The sequence below is a fragment of the Physcomitrium patens genome, chromosome 2 (assembly GCF_059467195.1).
Source record: "Physcomitrium patens ecotype Gransden chromosome 2, ASM5946719v1, whole genome shotgun sequence".
Lineage (NCBI taxonomy): Eukaryota > Viridiplantae > Streptophyta > Bryopsida > Funariales > Funariaceae > Physcomitrium > Physcomitrium patens.
In genome coordinates, this window is record NC_143411.1 from 16,866,941 (window position 1) to 16,891,152 (window position 24,212).

Here is a 24,212-nt window from a genome sequence, read left to right on the forward strand (position 1 = left end):
GTTGACCACATTTCTAATCGAAAGTCAATTAAAGACACCTATGAAGTCAAAGCAGCATCTATGAAGCTTCTAGGAAGCTTCCATATTAAATACTATAGAATTTACTTATTTTTACCTATTTTTACTTGCTTCTATCTATTTGTATATGTAATTACTGGCTTACATGATTATGTCCGTGACAGCGGTGTCGTGTTGTAACCTGATCATATGGTGAAAGATAATATTATAGATCTTATTATAGAAGAGCCAAGTTAAAAGAAAAAGTAGAAAAATATGGATAAAAGATAAGAAGGTTGTAATGCTGTCCTTTTAGAAAAAAAATAGCTTCTATTTACTTTGTAGGGCCAAGAATAAGACAAAATAAGATAGATTAGAAAAATAAATGATATAAACATCTTTAGGAGAAATTTAAGAGTGAATTCTAGCAAAAATTACCTAAAAAAACTAGATATTGATACCCAAGGAGGGTTGGTTATTAACCTGGGTCGAAATCAGACCTTGAGGTACAAAACAGAGTACCTACCGCAACTCAGAGATTATTTTGCACATCAAAGAGTGGAATTAGAGAAAAAATTAATAAAGTTTCAATAAGCATTGGTTTTGGATGATTTGGATATGTATTGATTTTGTAAGTGCTTTGCAAAGCCAAGGTTTGTTTTGGATGACTTGGGTTTTGTGAAATAAAATAAGGTTTATGTTTTGAGTGATTTCAAGAGTTTTGTAATAGATCAACGGATGAAATTTTGTAAGTTAAGGTTTATAGTTGTGTTCAATATGTATTGTAAATTTGAGCTTGATCTAACGGTTGAAATGAGGATCATTGAGGTTTAAGTGAGTCAAGGTCTCAGAAAATAGAATTTTAGGTCTAGTGAGGATTTTGAAGATTTCTTGCAATCTACTTAGTTGGATTGGAGTGAAATTTGTGAAAAAGAATATTAGACTTGTTTTTCTATATGTATAAGAATTTTGAAATCAATTGAATAGTGAGAAGGAGAGATATTAGCTCTGGGAGATTGGCATCAAGGTTGGAGAAGAAGGCCGGCTAATATCCGAGCACGTTTTTTGAGATTATCACCTATTTGGTAATTTCGATCTTTTTCAAAAATTTTGCGCTTCTTTTTCAACTTAGTTTTTAAGAAGTATGAAAAATTTGAGTTAAGATCAATGGTTCATTCATTAGTTATTGAGATTTAATTCTATTATAGAAATTATTAGGATTTTGGTAGGATTTGATTTAGAGTTCGGATTTGGTTAGGATTTGATTTAGGGTTAAGGTTTGGTTTAGGGCTTAGGATTAGGATTAGGATTTGGTTAGGATTTGATTTAGGATTAGGATTTAGAATTTGGTTAGGGTTTGATTTAAGATTAGGATTTGGTTTAGGATTTAGGATTTGATTAGGATTTGATTAGGCTTTGATTTAGGATTAAGATTTGCTTTAGGATTTAGGAATAAGTTAGGATTTGATTAGGATTTGATTTAGGATTTAGGGTTTTATTTGAGTTTGTTTAGGATTTAAGATTTAGTTAGTTTTTGGCCTACAGTTTGAATGAAGTAAGATTTCAATTAGAATTAAATTAAGATTGAATTGAAATATATTTAAAATATATTTATAATCATTCTAATATTTTTTTAAGTTTTCTTATTGTTTCTTTGGAATTCCTTTGAGGTTTCTCTGAAATTGATTAAAGTTTGTTTAGCATTGTTAGTGTTTTATTAGAATTAGGATTTCGTTGCTGCGATTTCCATTCTACCTTCCACATCTAGGTTCCTGGAGCATTCTCAAGCAAGACTTCACATATTACGATAGTGGTCAATTACTTTTTTGATGGTTTGAAGTTTACAATCTTCTTTCTTGTAAGAAAGAGTTTTTGCAATCATGAATGCAAATGATTCATTTATTATAATAGATGGTCTATCCCAAATTTAATTTATAGCATAGTATAGAATAAATAATTTTATACTCAACTTGATTTTATTCTTCTTAATTACAAGATTTTCTATTCCATGAAGTGAAGATATAATTTGTATAGATATATCATCATTAATTGATGGTCCGATAGATTTTATAAGAACTTCTACAAAAACAATACCAAAATCACCATATGTTATAGCCTTCTTCTCTTGTGATTGCTTATCTGGTCGATGTGTCCTTTTAATTTTTGATGTTTTAACTGGAGATACATTAGTTAGTGGTATTGCAATTTCAACAAGTTCATTTTGAGCCTCATTAATTGAAACTTTTGTAATCTAAGGTACATCATTGAAGCCATTAGGTGTTTCATCTATGATCCATTTTAGATACAAAATCTTTGTAACTTTAATTTCAATTAAAGATATTTTAGGATCAAAATTTGTTATAAATATTTTTGGTGCTCTAAATATAAGTACTATATTTCTTTGTTGATTAAATACTCTTCTTTAAAGAAATAGAAATATATTCTCTTCAAAATAGAGATTTTGAAAATATGCACATAATAATGTGCTAGTTAGTAGGTCGACAATATGAATAATATGTAATGAATCAAAACCAACATATATGCCCTCTTATTGATGAGCTCTAATGGTATGCTATTGAGATTTTGGTACTGGAATCTAAACACGACAACCAAATATATGTAGATGAAATATATTTAGAACACGACTTAAAATGAGCTCTTATATTGTAATAATTTCAAGAAAAGAAGGACTGAGGCATATTAATATTGCAGCATGCAAAACTGCATGAATCTACATAGATGCAGATAAATTTGCTTGAAGAAAAAGTGGCTAGATAATGAGTCGTATATACTTTATAAATGTCTCTATAAGTCTATTTTAAATATATTCATATGAAAAACAATATGTCAACTCAATCCTTGTTGTAGTTTAATAGTCTTCAAAAGACTTTGATGCAAATTCATTTGCATTGTCTATACACAATTTTTTCATAAGATAATCAAAAAAATGTACTTGAAAACAAATAAGCATAAATATAAGATTGGTAAACACCATGTTTTGAATTGATACTAATGAATCATATGATTGTTTGCCTGATGCATCACCAAGGACCAAAAAATTAATAAAATGGTCCAAATATTGGATTAATAAGACCACAAATATCACCATACAACCTTTCAAGTATTTGTGGAAACTTTCATGGGAGTTTTCAAATTGAAAGCCAAGCAATCACCTTACCTTGTACACAAATACAACATAATTCTATAGAATCTACATCTGCACATTTTAAATTATGTCTAATTATACATAGAATTATCTTTCAAAATAATATGGATCTTAGATGTTCCAATCATCAATGCCAGAGAAAAACGTGACTCTCTGTGATAGATGATGCAAAATTAAATATAATAGGAGGCCAGATTGTAATTTGATATAAACCATTTGTTACAATAAAATCTTTTTCTATAATTTTATGATTTTGTATAAGAACCAAAACCTCTTACCTATCTAAAATTGCGGTTGAAAAGTGATAACTATTGGTATGCACATCTCTATAGCTAATCAGACTTTAAGATGTTGAGGGTGCAAATATTGCATGTTTTTATTTTATGATATAGCTTGTACATAATTTTACCATTGCTGTTCTCTCTTTGAAACAAAATGCATTTGATTTTGCCATATTCATCAAATTTTTACTTTGCCAAGTTGAAGATTTTTTAGTAAAAAAATCATCTATCTTGCAAGATAGTATATGTTATTGCAAAATCAATGAACACATCATTTAACTCATTATTAGAGGTTTTTTTTTATTTATATAAGCCTCTAAATCATCAACATCAATTGAATCCACAAATGCATCCATGGTATAAATTTCACGAGCCTCAACTTGAAGTTTCTTATTTTTTTAGAATATTTTAACAAAATATTTTGAAATACAATAGGCATAAGTTAAATGTCCAATCATCCCACATTTATGGCAAGAATAAATTTTTAATTTTTTTCTATTATAATTAGGTATAGAACATTCATTCTTTCTATATGGACAAAAATGGTCATGACTATAACTGACCTAGTACTGACAAGTATTTTTTTTTTTTTTTTTTTTTTTTTTTTATATTTGTATAATATTTTCATAGACTTTGAAATATTAAATACATGATATTCTAGAACCATGGTTCCAATAGGATAAGCTTTGGCATTACACAAGAGTAGCTCATTTTGTTTCTCTGTAAGAAGTAGATAGGATATGAAATCTAGATGACTTTGAAATTTCATGTTCCTACATTGTTGTACAAATACAATAGATGCAGGAGAAAATATAGAAAGAATTTTCTCAATCATTTTTTTAGAGATACTTTATCTACATAATTGTAGTTGTAAGATAATATAATATATTTTATTATTGAAAGCATTTGAATTTAAAAAATCCAAGATTCATAAATATGTCCAATCATAACAAGCACCTGGAAAGAAACTAATCTTTTGATGATCAAACCTAGATTTGAGTTTCTTCCAAAGCTTAGCTGGATTTTCCATTTCTAAATATTGATGTTGTAATACAAGCACAAGATGATGACAAAGGAGAAGAAGTACTTTCCAATAGATAGCAAGAAGAATTGAAGTACTTGTAGTAAGAGATTCTTTAAACAGAATTACATCTAAGAATTGTTCTACAAATAATTTTTTTTTTGCTATTTTTTCTTATAATAGATAATTATTTCTATCAATGGCTAATAGTAGAAATAAAAGAGTTTGAAAATGTTAGGATGTAGTGGTGATAGTTGAAAACATAGTAGAGATAGTTAAGAATGTTGAAGGATTCATTATAAATAAATTTGTGAATAAAAATATAAAATCAAGTAAAAAAGGTTGAATAAAATGTATCTTGAAATTTAAAGCCAAATAAAATAATAAAATTTAATTTAAAATAAAAAATATTAAAAAATTAAAGAGATGTTTTTTTTTTTTTTTTTCCACAAAAATAAGGATCTATTGTAGACTACGGTAGGACACAATAGCTTGGTGGTAGAGTGCAGAAGTCAATGGTAGATGGTGGCAAGGTATAGCAACTCAGCTGTAAGATACAATAATTAATAGCAAGATGTGGTAAACAGAGATAAGTTGTGGCAGTTGATAGTAGGATGTGACACATTACAATATAATAATAGTAGCAATATAGTAGTAAGATAAGATGCAACACATCAAGAAGATAGGGCGTTGTATAGTAACAGCATAACATAGCTATAGCAGCGACACAGTAGTAAGATAGGATGCAGCATAGCAGCAACACAATATAATAGCAATACAGCACAAGAGTAGTAGCAACACAATAGGACAGCACAATAATACAATAGTACATCATAATAGTATAACAACAATATAGCAGCAAGGTAAGATAGAATACAACAATAGGATAGGATACAACACAACAGCATAGTACAGCAATAGCAGCAAGATAAAAAAAAATGAAGAAAAAATAAAAGATAAAGTGTACATAAGTTTTTAAGAACTAAGACTAGTGCATAAGAACAATTGTGCTAATAATATGTTGAGAATGTTTGGAGAGACATAAGAGTAGTTAGAAGTAATGTATACAAAAATATACATACATACACAAAAGAAAATATGTTGATATAGTTATCTCACTTATATAAAGAGAAGAAGAGAAGATAAACAGTTTCTCATCACTACATTCTAAACACTACAACTATTGTATTTACTATAAACTACAATAAATATTATAAAAAAGGTTGGCTATATTTAATGCTTTTAAAAAAAATATGAAGCAATTTCAATAACTATTGGTGGATTACTTCTACATTATTCATAAATATCTATTCTATTGTGTACAAAGATATTTAAGAGACAATTGAAGAAAAGAGATACTTAATTATAAGGTACTTTTGTGTTGAATTTGTAATTCATTCATGAATATTGCAAAAGAATGTTATATCAAAAGATTTTGGCTAATTTGAAGGTTGGATCCCTTTAGGTTTATTCTTTTTTAAGATAATATTTGTAAAGGATGTAGATGTAGTATATTCCAATACTTGAACAATATAGAGTAAGGATAACAATATGTTCTTTGAATGATAGTGATAACAAAATGATTTTTTTTTTTTTTTTGGATAATTATTGATATTTTATACTTGACAAAAATACTTATTTTTTAACTAACTTTCTTAAGAGGTTGTTATGATATTCATTAGTAAGTAGTATAATAAAAATTGTGGCAGTAGAATAGTTCAAAGGACAATCCATATTGACAAATATGATTCTAGTGAATTTCCTTCCAATTAGCATCCATTGCAAGCAATCATTCGGTTGGATGAGAGAGTCATTAATATTTCATAGTAATATATGGTTCAACTAAATGAGTACATTGATGATGACAACAAAAATCTAACAATAGAAGTCCCAATAGAATTGATTTTTTTATAATCAATGGACAAGTTTTAATTTGGATATAATATGGTTTGAAAAAAGGTCAATGCTTGCTAGCAACATCACCGCAGTTAGGAAGCAATCGGATGGACAGTAGTTGATATATTTTGCACGAAAATCACAAACACTATGAGGATTACTTTGACCAATGAGCTCATTAAACTTAATCCAAAGGTCAACATTGCTTACAAAGAATGTGAAACATTGTGCTAGCCAATCATGAAATTTTTCTTTTGTTTGGAAAGTGGTCCAAGAAATAAAGAACTTAAGTAATTAGTGAAAGGTACAACCTAATGATCATCAAACAAAGGTGGCATTGGGCAATCAAAAAACTCATTCTATGGTCCACATCAAAAAACTGCAATACAGATTGATAGTGTATGGCAAGGAGATATGGTACTTTCAGTTAGCTTATAAAATTGAGTTATAAACAAAGATCAAATTGGCTAAGAATAAGAAAAGATCAAATCTACTACTTCCTCTACTTGTTAAGTTTCTAGTAGTATAGTGAGTACCATGACTTGCAAATCAAATACTTATGAGATTTGCAATATGAAAGGAAAGAAAAGAATAGGGCAATTGCTTGCATGGTTTTCATGTGCAGCCAATATGTTGAAAAGCAATGAATAAATTATGAAATAAAAGGTAATAAAAATAGATATTAGATTAAATAAGTATATAAAAGAAAAGTGATTAATTAATAATCATGTTTTATCTTAAAGTATGACCTTGTATTAGTATGTTATATAATTAAAATTGCAAAAAATTATTTTTGAATGGCAGTCTTGATAGCTACAAGTACAATCTCATTATGAAAAGTTATTGAATATGAGTAATTTTAGTTCATTATGTAGTGATTTTTTAAAATCATCTTTCCAAAAAGAAATTTGGATGTTTTGTGAATTGACTTTGATAAAGGAGATCAAAATTGTGAAGATTTGAGATTCATCTATACATACATTTTTAATCAACAATACATCTTATTCTGATATCTTATTTAATTTATTTTTTTATTATCAATAATAAAAATATAGATAAAAAAAATTCTAAAAAAAGATAATATAAATTTAATCTTTTTTATTAGAATTTTAGACAATATTATAGACTATCAAAGTTTTTTAAAACTACTAGTGATATGGAATAAATATCAATCATTTTTTAATAATAATAGTGATATATTCATTAGACAATACAATAATCTAGATATTCAAGGAATAACAAATGGATAGATAGAGTAAGAATATATATATATATATATATATATATATATTAAAAAATATATATTATTTGTTGAAGATCAGCAAGTACTTTCTTAGTTACAACCACATAGAGATTAAGCATAGTATGTTGCTAATAGTAAAAAGCTAGCAAAGAATTAAAGTAAGTTATTATGGTGGCACCAAGGGTTTAGTTGAATGAGGTAGAAATGGATGTAATATCAAAAAGATGGAAGTTACGTCATTGGTGATTTATTCATTGCTTTTCAACATATTGGCTACACCTATAAGTAAAGAGTGTTGAAAGTAAGAATTATCTTTCTCCACATTTCTCTTAAACTACAATCCTTACTGATGCTAAATATTTGTAGATTTTAGAATTCTTTTCTTCAATAGATTATGGGCCCACTCACATTTGCTTAAGTGTTTTTTGAAGTTCTTTGAAGTGGTTTTGTAAGTGTGGAGTAGATCAAGTTGTTGTTGCTGATGTTAAGCTTTAGAAGAACCTAACTTTCTGATTTAGATCTAGATCTAGATCATGGTTTGTTCTTACTTGTGGTTAAGAGCATTTTGGTGTTAGTTTCTTATTTTTCACCTATAGACAAAGTTTGCATTGTGTTTTTTCTGAGATAGATCTTTGGTAGTTTAACTTTACTATTTCATGTCCTAAAATTACTAATTGTGCTTAAAAGACCTCTTATAGTCTATAGATGTGATTTGTGAGCATAAGAGAGATATTAGAGTGGCAAATCAGATTTGAGACACTTAGATAAGTCATCAAATTTGTGACAAGTCTTAAAAGTGAAGTTGTGAGTGTTTTTGAGAGTTAAAAACTAGTTTGTTCACAAACAAGGATTCTTCGATTCTAAGGCAGCAAAACCTTCTTGCTGATTTTTGAGAGCATTAGGACTACTTCTTACAATCGTTTTTGATACAACTCTTCCTTAGACATGGCTTCAAGTGAGGGTGAAGGATTGAGAGTTATTGAGAAGTTTAGAGGTGACAATTTCTACCATTGGAAGGTAAAAATGGAGCTTTTGTTGGCATCTTTGGATCTTTGGAATATTGTAGATAAAAGTGAAGAGGCTCCAAACAAAGATGCTGATATAAAAGAGAAGAAGGAGTTCAAACATCATGAAAAGAAGGCTTTTGGATTGATTGCAACCAATGTGGATGAAGCCAACTTCTCCTATATTATCTCTTGCAAAGGACCACCGGAAGCATGGAAGACTCTTTGCAACATCTATGAGAGCAAAAACTTATCCAATCTCATCTATACAAGGAGGAAGTTCTTTACTTGTAAGATGGAAGAAAGTGAAGACCTCATGGCTCATGTCAATAAGATAAAGGCTCTTGTAAACCAACTAACAATTGTTGACAAGCCTTTAGAAGAAAGTGATATTGTCATAACCTTGCTAATGAGGCTTTCCGAATCCTTCAACTACCTTATTGTGGCATTGGAGTCCATTAAGATAAAAGAGCTTATAATGGATTATGAAACGACAAGACTTGCCCATGAAGTAATCAAGAAGAAAGAAAAGGAGCCTTAAAGTAAAAATTTAGCACTCTACTTACGTCAAGGCAAGGATAACTATTCAAATCAATGAGATAATGTCAAATCTTGCTTCATTTGTTGCAAAGTAGGCTATTTTGCTCGAAATTGCTATAAAGGCAAAAAGATGAAGAAGGAGAATGCAAATAGTTTGTAAGATAAGTTTGGAAGACAAGATTATGCATTCACGACAACAAATGGGACCTCTATGGCTGCCATGTCAAGATGGATTATGGATTCAGGTTGTTCGAAGCATATGACACCTTATAAGTGTTCATTTGATACTTATGAAGCTATTCCAACATCAAATGTGGTGTTGGCAGATAGTGGTACATGTGAAGCCATTGGAATTGGCTCTATTATAGTGGAGGTGGTTGTGAATGGATAAACCAATAGGATCAGACTCAAAAACATCCTTCATGTACCTAAGATGAAGCAAAACCTACTTTTGGTGAGTAAATTTGTAATGGAAGGTTTTAAAGTTTAATTTGACATGAATGGATGTTTTGTAAGAATATTGAGTGGAGACAAGATCTTCAAAGGCTTGAAAGAAGGAAATTTGTACTACCTCATTTGTAAGAAGGTGAATGAAGTGGAAGTAGCTGCATTTGTTGAGTTTACATCAAACCAAGATAAGTTGAATATATGGCATCGTCGCCTTAGCCATTTGAATGTAAAGAGCATGAGAGAGCTCAAGACCATGGTAAGTGGCTTAGATCTTGGCAATACAAGCCAAAATGTAAAACAACTTGCATAAAAAAGGATGCATACAAGGCAAACAATAAAAGGCCTCATTTTCAAAGAGTGTAGCAACACGTGCTATCAAGTTGCTAGAGATTTTCTATTCGGATGTATGTGGACCTATGAAGAACATAAGTATTGGAGGATCAAGGTACTTTTTTACTTTCATTCATGATTATTCAAGAAAGATTTGGATCTACATTTTTAAAATCAGGAGCAAATGCTTTTGGAGGTTTAAAGAGTTTAAAGCACTTGTTGAGAAATAAAGTGAAAGCAAGATCAAGGTGCTACGTACGGACAATGGAGGTGAGTACATGTCTAAGAAATTTGATGTTTATTTGAAGAATGAAGGAATTGCTAGACAAACCACAACTCCATACACTCCACAACAAAATGGTGTTGTTGAAAGGGTAAATTGAACCATTGTAGAGATGGCAAGGAGCATGCTTCATACTCAAAATCTTAGCTATGAATTTTGTGCGAAAGTTGTGGTGAATGCAATATATACTAGAAATAGGTGTCTAACAAGTGTTCTTGTATCAATGATACCACAAGAAGATTGGAGTGGGAGACAACCTTACATTTCCCATATGAAGACCTTTGGTTGCATTGCATATGCAAAAATATCAGATTGTATGAGGTCCAAACTTGATGCAAAAGGTACAAAGTGTGTATTTTCTACTTATTGTGAAGGTACTAAGGCATATAGGCTAATGTGCTTGGAAACCAAGAAGATCATCAAAAGTCGTGATGTTGAGTTTTTGGAGCACAAGAGTGCTTGTGAGCACTTGGAGATGTATCCAAGTGGGAGTAATGGTGTGTTTGTAGACACATCTTTGAATTCAACAAAGAAACAAGAAGATGAAGATAATAAAGATGATGAAGATGAAAAGCCAAAGAAGGTTGAAAAGATGAAAGCTCGTATAATTGATTGCATCAATAATGAAAGAAATGAAGATGTTGAAGATTGGGATGATGATAATGATGAAGAGTACCAACCATTGAGTGAGAAACGACAAGATTTAAGGGAGAAGAAGGTTGAAAAAGAACAAAGAGTAGAATAAGCTGAATGTTCTTCTACAAGTGAAAGGAGATATTTTTTGAAAGAAAGAAGGCAATGTGGAGAATAGTGGAAGGATCACATCTTCCCTCAAGTAAGTGAAGAACATGCAAATGTTGCTCTTCTTGATGATCCATTGTCTTTGTATGATGCTATGAAGTATTGTAAGCCAACACATGTCTAAGGTTGGACCAATGCATTGGAAAATAGTAAAGATGATATTGATGTACTTAAAAGGTACAAAAGACTTCAAATTGTGCCTTGGTGGTAAGAACATTGACTTGTAAGATTATTGTGATGCGGATTGGACTTGAGATGCAAATGATAGAAGATCTACAATAGGATATGTGTTCTTCATTGAAGTAGGAGCCATTTCATAGAATTGCAAGAGACAACCTACCATTACAAGATCTATGATGGAGGCAGAGTACATGGCATCAAGTCATTATACAATGGAGGCATGTCGGATAAGGTAACTCTTAGAAGACATTGATCTAGTACAATTAGAAGCAACTCTAATTATGTATGACAATCAAGGATGTCTTGCATTTGCCAAGAATCCAAAGCACCACTCAAGGACCAAGCACATTGATGTTCAACATCATTTCATACAAGAAAAGATTGAAGATAGAATAATAGGTATGAAGTATTGTGCTACAAATGACATGCTTGCTGATGTACTTACAAAGGCATTAGTGAAGGACAGACATCATGACTTGATTCAGAGATTAGGATTAAAAGCCTTTTAAATATTAGCAAAGTGAGAGTGTTGAAGATCAACAAGTACTTGCTTAGTTACAACTACATAGAGATTAAGCATAGTATGTTGCTAATAGTAAAAAGGTAGTAAAGAATTAAAGTAAGTTATTGTGGTAGCACCAAAGGTTTAGTTGGATGAGGTAGAAATGGGTGTAATATCAAAAAGATGGAAGTTGCCTCATTGGTGAGCAAACCACCACCTATAAGTAAAGAGTGTTGGAAGTAAGAATTATCTTTTTTCACACTTCTCTTAGACTACAATCCTTGCTGATGCTAAGTGTTTGTAGCTTTTAGACTTCTTTTCTTCAATATTGTTAATATTAGTTTATTATATGAATAAATAAAACATCAAGTAATATTTTTTTCTTTTAAAGAAGTTTAGGTTTTAATATTATATATATTAGCTTAATTATTTTTATCAAGGATATGAATTAATAAAGACTTAATTATAAAAATACAGTAATATATAATAAAGAAAAAAGAAAGAAAAATAAGATCATGAATAATATTTGATTTTTATTAATAAATATTATAACATCTTTATAAAGTTTCAGAAACAAAAGAATTTTGAGTGAAGATTGATATAAAAAAATATTATTAAAAAGATTAAAGATAAAATTATTATTATAAGTCTTAATTGTAAATACAATTGCAATCAATAAAGACTTAATTGTAAATACATCTTATTCTGATATCTTATTTAATTTACTTTTTTTGGTTATCAATAATAAGTAGGCATATTATTTATTGTTATCAATTAAGTAGATTAAGACTTCAAAGGTTTAAGAAAATGTAACAAAAAAAATCACTTTATATCATTAACAAGGAGCTACAACAAGATATAAGTATAAGACCAAAAGGCTTAAGTTGAGCTACAAGGATTATGTTGTTAATATTGAAAATCTCTTCATTCTTGACTCTTATATATACTAAATACAAAGAAGCTCCTTAAGAAGTTTCTTTGATGCTTGGAAATAAATCAAGCTTCTAAGAAACTTCTATGATCATTTAAGATTCTTTGGAGTCTTTTAGGACCTTTTAAAGGCTTCTTTGAATCGACCAAAACCTATTAGATACTTCATAAAATCATCCAAAATCTTCTAGAACCTTCTAAGGTCTAATAGAACCTTTTGAAATCTTCTAAAAGCATGTTCCACTTTATGTCTATGATATCACTTCTTCTTTTAGCTCCAAATTTAATTAAAAGGGATAAAATCAAAATTAATCAAAGGTGAGGAGAGTTAAAGATGTATTTCATGGTATTTATCACATATTCAAGTTTTCTTTAATGATTCAAAAGAATCAGTGGTCTTTATAACCAAAAATAGTAATCAATGCCTTCTGAAATAAACTAAGTTTGAATTTTTGTATCTTTGTTGCAAAGCCTTCTTTTAAAAATTACTTCATGATATTATTTTGTTATAATATAACTATTGGATGAAAAAAATAAAAATAATTATATTATACAAAAGATTATTTAAAAAATATAATAAGATATTATTTTAGATATATAGATAAAAGTAAGAAAGGTAATAAAAAAATAATATTAATATTTTATTTTAATAAAAATAGGTTCCATTTACTTTGCAAGTTCATAAATAAGACAAAAAAAAGTAGGTTAGAAAATATAATATTATAGATATCTTTAAATAAAAATAAACAAAAATAGCTTTTAACTAAATTTATCTATAAAAATCTTAAATTGATACCTGCAGAAGAATGGTTTTGAACCATAGTCAAAATCAATTCTTAAGGCACAAAACTATGCACTTATAGCAAATGTGAAATTCTTTTATTGATTAAAGTATAATAATAGATATTATGCTTGATAGTATGTCTATGAGGGTTGGATTTATGAAATTTGAGTTTAAATGACTTTGTAAGAGCTTAGGAAAATAAAAATTATTTTGAATGGCTCTATTTTTTATGGATTAATATATATATATTTGGTGGTTTGTATGAATGTTTTAGTAGATCTTTAGAAGGATTTTTGTAGGTTTTCAAATTTTATTGTATTAGATATTTTTTATGAGATTTAATATAATTAAACAATCAAATAAAAATTGATTGAGATTTAAATGCATTTGAATCATAAAAATTGAATTTTTAAGGTTAATAAGGATTTTTAGGATTTGAAGAAATTTTCTAATTGGATTAAAAAATATTTTTTTATAAAATTCAAAATAAATTTTAATATTCATATTAATTTTAGATTCAAAAAAATGATTAGAAAAAACTATAATATTGGAAAGTTAATATTATGTTGAAGAATGAAAATGGCGAATATCTAAGTGAATTAGGAGCATTTTCTCTCAATTAGTAAGTTTTGATTTCTTTCAAATAATTTGTGCTTGTTATCGATATTAAATTAAAAAGTAAAAAAATTGAAATCAAGATTAAAGATAAATTCAAAATTAATTCAAGTTCAATATTTGCTATAATATTTTATTAGGATCTACTGAAAATTTATCTAAGATTTGATTAAGATTTTATTAAAATTTGATTAAAATTCTATTTGGATATAATTATAATTCAATTAGAATTTTAATAAGATTTTTTTAAGGATTTCTTTGTAATTTTTTTATGATTTTTTTTAAAAAATCAATTAGGATTTTTAATTTTTAGAATTTTTTTAAGGATTTTTTAGTTTTATTTGAAGTTGAATAAAATATGATAAGATTTTTTTAATTTTTTAAGATTTCCAAATAAGTGTTTTTAAACACTTTATGCATTTTTTTGAATTTTGAATTTATCTTCAAAATAAGATTAAATCCTTCAAAGCCACATGTCTAATGTATTTGAATGGTAATTTTTTTACTCCAAAAAAATTCTACTTCGATAAAAATTGCTACAAAGTCAATGATAGGTATTCTTTGATATCTACTTGGTTTAAGTAATACTTCTAATCAATATCAATGACGTGAAATATTTGGTTGAAATGGCCTAATTTGCATAGTATTGTCCTTGTAGATATCCATAGCTGACTGTTTAAACTAAATGAAAGACATATTGTAATTTTAAGATAGAAAATGACTATTTTAGGATCTATTAATTTATATAAGGATTGAGATCTTGAAACTTTTTGGAAATAATTCCTCCTCTCTAATAGAAAAATTACAAAGTCTACAATACAATATATTTGAATATACTTAGTGGAAGTATTACCTAATATATATTGTCAGTTTAGGTTTATAAAGATATTATTAATAGAATTCTTATATCTTTTACAAGGTATTTGTTAAATTTGAAATTAGCTTCTATGTGCTTTCACTAATTTTGTAATCCTACCAATGTCTAAAATCATTTAAGTGTCTATGTCTTAGCCTCAAATCAAGTACTTCTTCTATTTTATATTTTTTATGGTTATTCATAATAATACAAAGAAGTAGTGGTTGTATTCTTCTTAATATGCTTCATTCTTTATAAAGTTCTAAAAGACAGGTGAAGAAAATAGAATGTAGCTTCTTAGATACTTATAATTTTAATTGATAAGTAACAAAGTTTGTTTCCTTTTGAATAGAAAATGATCTTAATTTTTTATAGTATAACTTATCAAATGGTCAAGTAGTCTTTATATTATGTCACAACAAAAAAAACATTATTACTAACTTGAAATAGGAGTAGTTCCTTCATTTGAATATCAACTCATTTTTCAAAGCATATTTGGACTTTTTCCAATTGAAGCTTTAAAGTAGCTTAGATATTAGTTATTTTGCTTACAAAGTCATTTGTTTTTAGGTTTATAAAAGGACTTTTTTATATTTGAAATTAAAAAAAATATAATGAATTTTCTATTAAATATAAGATTTATTGATTGAAGATAGATTATACATATTTTTTTATTTATTCATCATAGATGACTTTTTAAAATTTCTCAAAATTATTTTTTTAATCAAGAATTTTTTTTTATTATTTTTTATATATTAGAATTTCTAACTTCTATAGAATTTATTTACAAAATTATATTAGATATTTGAGTTTTATTAAAAAATAAAAGAAACTGATATTAGATATGTTAAATTTTTAATGCTAAATTTATAAAAAAATATATATATATATATTATTAGAGATTTACATTTATATGAATAAAATTCAATGTGCAAATAATGTTTGATAATGTTTGATAATGTGAAAATAATGTACAAATAAGTAACCATCTAATAATAATGTTTGAAAAGATAAAATTGAAATAAATATATCATCATCAAATTTCATGTTTTTATAATATTGAAGATCTAAATACTCTAATGATAATAGTGTCTTCAAATCCAATGGCATGTCTTTTAAATTCTCACATCCATCTAGTAATAACTTCTTTAAATTTGTCATGCCTTCAAAACTAGCATAGATAATTTTCAAATGCTTACAGTTTGTAAAACTAAGTTCTTTAATAGATGTGAGATTGTTAAATCCTTTATGTACCTCTTTCAAGTCCAAGTAACTATCTAATAATAATATTTGTGAAGAAAAAAGTGCATCAAATGTATCATTATCAAATTCCATATTTTTACAATATTGAAGATTTAAATACTCTAATGATGATAGTATTTTCAAATCCAATGGTATGTCTTCTAAGTTCTCACATCCATAAAGCCATAACTTCTTCAAATTTGTCATGCCCTCAAAACTAGTATAGATGATTTTTAGGTTCTTGTAATTTTTATAACCAAGTTGTTTTTATAGATGTCAAGTTATTAAATCCTTTATAAACCTCTTCTAAGTCCAAACAACTTTCAAATGATAATATTTGTAAAGATAAGAATGCATAAAATTCATCATTGTCAAAATTTATTTTTTTATAATATTATAGATTTAAAGACTCCAATAATAATAGTATCTTCAAACCTAATGGCATATCTTCTAAATTCTTATATCTATCAAGCTAGACCATCTTCAATTCAATCATGTTAATTAAATTTGCATGTACTTTTTTTTATATCAATGCAATTTGATAAAATAAGATTTTAAAGATAATACAAGTCTTGAAAAGCTTTGTGAATTTTACTTAAATTCTAACATTTTTGCAAGTGTATTGTTATTAATAAAGACAAAGGATATATATTTTTTCACTATTTATTAAGTTTGTACAATTATTCATATATACTTTTTGTAAGGATTATATGTTAGCAAATAAATTTATAATATCTTTTAATTTTTTACAACTTTCAAGATTAAGAATATTTAATAAAAAAAATTGTTTTCCATAAAGATTAATATTTTCTAAAATTATAAAATTTTTTAAGCTTAAATATTTTAAATACATCATATTAGATGCATCAATAGAAAATTATTTTAAATATTTTATAACAATTAGTTCTAAAATAATAATTTTTTGAATATTTTTAAAATATGTAATGTTAGATATTAGTTTTATATTTTCATATAATATTAATATATTCATTTTTTTAGAAAATTGAACTCTCAACCACCTTAGTTCACAAGTATTTGTTATGTATAAGCTTATCATATTTATATTTGAGTATTTTGTGAAACTTAAAAGATGGAGATGCTGAAATTTGACTTTTATATTATCATATGGCTTCATACACCTTTGACAACTTGTAAAACAAAGACTATTCACGTCCAAATTATCTTGTAGTATATGATGCACAATATGTTATTACTTATCAATAAATATAAGTAGACATGTATTAGAATATTTTACTACTATCATTTATAGAAATAGAATTCTATAACAATACAAATATAATTATGTTAGATAATATAATTATTTTAATATAATACTATTTTTTCTTGATGAATAAATAATCTACCACTTTTATTCCATCTTTGAATTCCATCAAAAACAAATTTAGAAATTCTATAAATTCTTTGAGTCATATGACAAAGCAAATCATGAATACTTAAAAATCCAAATAAATTTATTTAGATAAATGACTTGTTTTGAGACTTATAATAATGTTTTCAGCATTCTTGAATTTATATTCATAAAATTGAATAATTATATGTTGATTGATATTTACATGCCATATATCCTTACAATAGAAACATGCTATATCCAAAAACATGGTCTTTTTCTTTATCATTAAGGGCTTCATAAATAGGCTCTAATCTTGTCCAAATGTCATTAGAGGTAAGAAATTTTGAAGCCCTTTTTAATCTTTGAATAACTAGCTTCCATACATAAACGCTTATTTGATTATGTAAAGAAGATCCCATAATTTGTAATGTCAAAGGATGTCAAGCACAAGCTTTGATAAATCCTGTGGATATTTTGGATAAGCGAGGCATATTAAGACATCCATCTTTGAAGACATATTTAAAAAATATTTCCATCGCTTTATTGCTTTTAAGTGAAATCAATTCAATTTTACTTCTTTTATTTATAATATTTTTCAAAGCTCTTCGTATTTGGCTAGTAGCAATCAATTTGCTTCTATTTGTGCCAAACATTGTGACATCTATTAATTCATTAATTTTTAGATCTATTATAATTATATCATGTATAAAATTTATATTACCAAGAGATATTTTTTTTATATGGTAACTTGCAACAAAGAAGGATTTTTTTTTGTTTATATTTTTTCTTGATAATCTTCTTTGTAAGAATTTACTAATATAGTCTTGCTAATACCAAAAATTCTAACTACACCAACTATAGAATTCTTCTCAAGCACTTTTTTTAATTCTAAAATCCTTGCTTGTAAACTTTCTTCTTTACAATAATTTAAAAAATTATTATCAATCTAAAAAAAAAACACAAAAAATTAGAATTTAATTAATAATATAATAATTATTATTAAAATTTATATAATAATTTTTTATGCATATATAGATATAAATATTTATTTTTCTATAATAATATTATAAGATATGTAAGAAAATTTTAATTTTTTGTGAAGAAATTAGTAATATTATTCATATAATACTAAAAATATCTACATCTTAAAGTAATAAAAATTATAGAAAAAAATTACATTTGAATGGAATTAATTAATCTGCTATTATTTGTATTATTTTAGATTTTAATTTTTCTTTTTCTATAAGCTTGCAAGGTAAAATCAAATCAAGAAAATGAAGAAAATTCTACAATCCATGGTTTGATTGCCATAAGCCAATATTTGTAAGTTGATCTGCAAGGGCAATTTTTTTTTTTTTTATGTCCATTAATCTTTTTAAAATGATCTTAAATCATCATTCTCAACTTCATGCCAATCACATGGATCAAATTAAATAACTCTTGTAAGATCCATTTCTTCTCACAATCCTTTCTTTGACCAGCTTCATAAATCATATCACAAATCTACTTTAATTCTATTAGCTATTCTCAAAAAGTCTCTTTTGTTTTTCTTTGCATCAAAGCAACTTCTTGCCAATTTTCTAAACTTTTAACCACCATCATTGCTTTCAAAACAATTTGTGAAAAATCCTCCAATAATGGTTGTAAAATATGCTGGTTTGATTCAAAAATGACTTGCACTTCTTGCAAAGCTGATTGTAAATTAACCAACAAGTTAATGCATTGCTTTGCATTGAAGTAATTATCAGCTACAACACGGCTGTCTTCAACCTCCAATCCCAATAACTTCATCTCCAACGAAAGATCCCTGATCTTAGAGAAAGTTACACTAATGTTTGCTTCGATATTATCTTCGATCTAATTCAAAATGTTGTCATATAGGCTATTTCCAGCCCACATTTTCTCTAACGCGAAAATGACAACAAAGGTGCGCAATCAGACACAAGATTCACATTCTAAACTCAACAATGAACTCACTACCATCCCATGGTATTACATGTGTTGTACGAAGTAAGATTTAACCATCCAAGTTATTTGTTTCCCGAACTGATAATCTTCAAGATCCCTTCATCAAACCAACTCCCTAAACCAATTTCGTATTTCACAGCCCAGTAAACAATCTGCGGCAGTTTCAGGTACGAGCATTCGTTCCACACTTTCAAATAGTACAAACCAAGTCACTCATCGACGATAAGAAAATGATACTTGCTTGTACTTATGAAACTATTTATACAACTGCCCACAGGAATACGGAAAATAGTAACCGGAGCTGCCGTATACGAGTGAATCAGAATTGACAACGATTTCAGACATTCTAAAATACAGTTATGCCAGCAAGACAGCGCCGGACTTGTGAGACAAAGTCATCGTTGCGAAAACCATCTATCCAGCGAGGTCACATTTTTGTCACGAAACAGCAACAAACTGATCTAATGCCAAATGAGCCAACCACCATTACGAGCTAATAATCCAGCTACCAAATTCATGAAAATAGAGGTATTTAACACCACAGCCCCTACAAACGCATCACAAGGTCATGATCGGGAATCAACACCTCTTGTGACTACCAACTACCTGTGTACAGCTCACTTCGATCCAACTAAGTACTCAAACCCCTTCATGCAGTTCTTCCTGAAAAACAGGAACAACATAGTTGCAGTGCACCCTGGTACCCCACCACAAACTGCGCTAACAACACCTATTCGATAAAACCACGGAAATCGTAAGAGTTTCCTTCTTAAGCTGCACAGAGCGTTGCGTACCGACCCTCCACCGCTGCTATACCCAAGCCTACTTACTTGCTCCCAGACTATGGAACTCTCGAGTCAGCACAATACAGTCCAGGCACTTACACCACACCAGCTACAGCTTCATATTCGGATGTGTGAGAATGTTCTAGACACCGTAACACGGAAAACGATCAACCACTACAACCTACTAAACTGTCTTCTTAGTTCTGAAGTAAACAGCCACGATGTGCTGTTACCGAGACCTGCTTAGAACAGAGATGATCACACAAACCGGCTGCCTAAAATCGATCTACACGGTGCAAAAGCTACACAGAAAGCACCAACAATTCCGCCAACTACCCAAACTAGATTCTGTCGACTACTACCACAAAAAGCAACTGATAGGGCACGACATATCCCACACCGGTGCCATCTCTGCGATCTTCACCAGCAGCACCTACGCCACGATCGGTGCACCCCGAAACAACCACCTTGCCGCAACTCCTTACTGTAAGAAGATATTCCCGTCTCAGAACAAAGCACAAAAGCAACTCCGCCTGCAAGTCTAAACGCGAACTTGAGATCGCGAGAGTAGCAAAGAAAACGAATTAGCACCTTCGAAGAACTTTGTCAAGATCCTAGCAAAGCTGTTCCCCTTGCCAAGTTCAAAAATAGTGCAATGTCAGCATCCGGTGTCCACGAGATTAACTAGAACTACGCGCTGTGGAAATAAACGACTATTTCCAAATCTATTATTCGAATCAAAATGACTGCAGGATGTGAAAATTGCTTACAATATTTCCAACTTGTCCAAGTGTGAAGGGGCAAGCCACCACTAACATTTAAAACTCACAGCAAGCTTAGAAAATGTCACAGTTTGCTGAGTGATTACTGTTTCGGTAAATTAAAGTACTCTTACAAATGGCATGTGTCACTGGAATTATATGTGAGATTCCAGTGTGGGTCCTGGTTCATAAAGTCGTTCTACGAGCGGCAGGATTCGCCTGGCATGGCCTTCGGAGCTACATCCTCCGAGGAAAGATTTTATTTGACAACAGTATGAAATGAGGTGTATTGCTATAGAGTAATACTCCTTAGCTAGAGAGCCTGCCCGAACCAGGACCCGCACTTGAATTTCACCGAGATGGTTCTCATGCATCCCGAAAATAGCACAACCCTGTGAATATCATCATTTAGAACTGTGTCTGAATACTCTTGTACTGTGTTTTGATACTTGAATTTTAGTGTAAACAAAATCAACTATATTAACATCTATACACATAAAATGCAATTTAATAAAATAATAAAATAAACTTTTTTTTGAATGAACTAGAATTGATTTTGTTTAAATTGAAATGTGTGGTACATTATGTGTCTATCTAGCAGTTTTTATTTTTAAATTGAAAAAAATTACTTAAAAGATTAAAAGAATTGTAGTACATAGGAGATAGAGAATTAGATCCAATAGAAGTTTCAAATAATATTAAAAAAACTTAATAATTTATCATAAGTTAGAAATATATTATGATTTTTTTTTCTTAATTTATAGTAAATACTATTTTGGAATATTTTATTAATCTTTAATATATATATATATATATATATATATATAATAGAAATAAATACTTATTGAAAGTTCTCTACTTCTTATTTTGTAATAGCAATTTTAGTAGCTAATATGTTCTATTTATAAAATAAAATAAAATAAAATATCTAACTAATTAATTAACTAACTAATAAATAAATAAAAGATAATTTTTTTGATATATTAAAATCTTTTTGAATACAAGCTTAAATTTCTACTTGGCATGATAAGTATTTTTTAAAAAATATTTTCTAATAGAATAATGTAATAAAAAAATATTTTTATTATCATTTCATTTTTTTTATGTACTTATTTTTTATAAGAAAAATATCATATATATTCTTAAATATATAAAATTTATTAAGAACATTCTTACATTCTTAATAATAGAAAATCTATCCTTTAAATTATTGATAATAGCAAATATATCTTCTAATATAATAATGTATTAGAAACATGATCAAGGCACAACAATTATTAAAGACATGAATCTCAAAAAATCAAAAGATCAATACACTCTTATGTCATTCAAAAAGATTAGATAATTACTTAAAGGTAGAATAATATTAAACTAGAATGGCTATTGCCAAAGACAAGAAAATTAGAGACTTTTAAAATAAGAATTAAAAATAAGAAAGGTATTGACAAGGATGAAGAAGGCTTGACTCTGACTCCTATATATACTATTTAAATAGGAGTTGTATGGTGACATTCTATAAGACCTGTGATATATATGTAATTTATAAGACATATTTTAAATTTATAAGTTTCTTACATTTATGCCATATGATTAGCTTGTACCACAAGCTATTAATATGTGGAATATGTGGTTAATTTATTGGCCAAATTTCTAACTTACCAATCAACTACAAACATATATAAAGTCAAATCTGTATTTATGCAACTTCTAAGAAGCTTTGCCTTAAGATATTATCATATCTATCAACATTTATTTTCTACCTAATACCTTTTATCTAGGTAAATATGTATGTCCATTATATTATTCTTCCTTCTAAAAACAAGTTCTACAAGGAACAATAATCAAATATTGACAAAGTCTAAAATGCAACAAATTATGCTTGTTATATACTTTAATCTTTGTTCCCTTTGAAGGTGGTTGATAGGTCTTTGTTGTCATGTAGAACGTGACTATACAATGAAAGATAAAAAAATATAGATATTATTATAGAAGAGCCTAGCAGAAAGATGTAGTAAAAAAATAATGATAAAAAAAGGTAATAAAAGACTTAATCTTAATTCTACTTTTTTTCTAAAAAAGACTTCTATTTATTTTGTAGAGACATAAATGAGCCAAATCAAAGTAAATAAGATAAGAAATCAATATAGGCATATTTAGAAAAGAATTAATAATAGAATAAAGCAAAACTTATCTCAAATTACTAAAATTTGATACCTAATGAAGACTGGTTGTTAACTTGGATTGAAATTAGACCCTAAGGCATAAAATCATATCCATACAACAACTTTGGAGTTCTTTGGTAGATCAAAGTATGTGAAGAGTGGGATTTGAGAATACACTTAAAGAAAGATTTTTTAAAATATTGATTTTATGCCAATTAAATCAATATTAAATTTTTGAGAGATTTTCAAAATTAATGAAGTTCACAATAGTTTACACTTTGAGAAATAAAAATATGTTTACAAGTTTGAGGGTTTCTTAAGTTCTATAATGTGCATATGATTGAATTTTGGATAATGTATTGTTATGTTAGTTATAAATGTGTATGAAAATTTTAAGGTCAACCAAATCGTTAAATCAAAGCATATGAAGATTTTTGTGGATTGAAGTCTTAAAAATTAGACTTTGAAGGTCAATAAATGTTTCTAAGATCTTCAAAAATTTGTCAATTGGATTGAAGTAAATTCTTTTTATATAAATACTAGACTCATTTTCAATGTTTAGGTAGAATTTGAAAGGAATTCAATAGTTTAAAAAGGAGGTATTAGTACTAGAAGTTCAATATTCAAGTTACAGTAGGAAGCTACCTAATACTTGATTGGATTATCTTGCATTTCTTTCAACTGGTAAGTATGATCAATTTCATCTTTCTTGTCCTTATTTCCAACTAAGATATTAAGAAGTTTGTAAATTTTGAGTTTATATCAATGGTTTGATGATCAATTATTGATGATACATTTTTCTATAGGATTTGGTTTAGGATTAGTCTAAAATTTGATTAAGGCTTAGGATTTGGTCTAGGATTTGGTTAAGATTAGGATCTACTCAGAGTTTGGTTTAGAACTTGACTAGGGATTAATTAAAGTTTGTCTAAAAATTACCTAGGATTTAGGATTTTATTAGGATTTTATTAGGATTTGACACAGAGTTTGATTAAGGTTCAATTAGGATTTCAATTAGGATTTCAATTAAGATTTGATCTAAGAGTTGGTTAAGATTCAATTAT

General features: G+C 27.9%; 1 long non-coding RNA gene across 1 annotated transcript; it reads right to left on the reverse strand.

Moving 5' to 3' along the window:
• Positions 1-19,129: 19,129 nt before the first annotated feature.
• Positions 19,130-21,281, reverse strand: LOC141045049 (uncharacterized). Its single transcript, XR_012216965.2, has 2 exons — positions 20,996-21,281; positions 19,130-20,777 (listed from the first exon to the last, which is right to left on the reverse strand). It is a non-coding gene; the product is annotated as an uncharacterized LOC141045049 (long non-coding RNA).
• Between the last annotated feature and the right edge of the window lie 2,931 nt (positions 21,282-24,212).